Genomic DNA, 629 nt, shown 5'->3' with positions numbered 1-629 from the left:
CCGAGGTCACCTAGAGTCGCCAAGTCTAGGACGGGGCTGGCGCCGCAGCGGGCCCGGAGACCCGCCGCGGACCAGGGCTCCCCGGATTGGTTTTAAGTCTGATAAATGCACGCCTTCCTGGAGGGCAGCGCTCTTGGGCACGTATTAGCTCTAGAATTGCCACAGTTATCCGAGTAGCACATCATCAATGCGGAACGATCAAAGGAACCATAACTGATTTAATGAGCCATTCGCAGTTTCACCGTAAAGAATAGTCAGTACTTAGACATGCATGGCTTAATCTTTAAAACAAGCATATACTACTGGCAGGATCAACCAGGTAGCCGAGCTCTGAGGGGTAGACTCTTGGAGTCAGGCTCCGTGAGCTAATGGGAACGCTCGTTGCTGCTGCTGCTACCGCAGCGCTTCTCCGCCGCCGGAGAAGACCTCGCAGACAACATTGGATGGAGCTTAGGGCAGGGGGGCAAGAAAGATGCTCTCGGTCCCTTCCAAGGACCCGAAAAAGCCTTCCCTTCCCCTCCCTCTCGCAGTCGCTGGCTTTCCCCACTCAGTTCAGCCAAGAAGTGGCGCTCGACTCTCACCTCCATCAGCACCTCCGAAGCTCGGACAGCTCCTGTAGGCTGCGCATA

At 56.0% G+C, this 629-nt stretch overlaps 1 non-coding gene across 1 annotated transcript in view; it reads right to left on the bottom strand.

Moving 5' to 3' along the window:
• Nucleotides 1–322, bottom strand: part of LOC140111065 (18S ribosomal RNA) — a 1884-nt gene extending 1562 nt beyond the window's left edge. Inside the window, exon 1 of the ribosomal RNA XR_011851821.1 lies at nt 1–322. This exon is cut by the window's left edge and continues 1562 nt beyond it. This is a non-coding gene — a ribosomal RNA (18S ribosomal RNA).
• Nucleotides 323–629: the final 307 nt, after the last annotated feature.

The sequence above is a fragment of the Engystomops pustulosus genome, unplaced genomic scaffold (genome assembly GCF_040894005.1).
Source record: "Engystomops pustulosus unplaced genomic scaffold, aEngPut4.maternal MAT_SCAFFOLD_373, whole genome shotgun sequence".
In the NCBI taxonomy this organism is placed as follows: Eukaryota; Metazoa; Chordata; class Amphibia; order Anura; family Leptodactylidae; genus Engystomops; species Engystomops pustulosus.
This window is presented reverse-complemented; position numbering and strand designations above follow the sequence as displayed.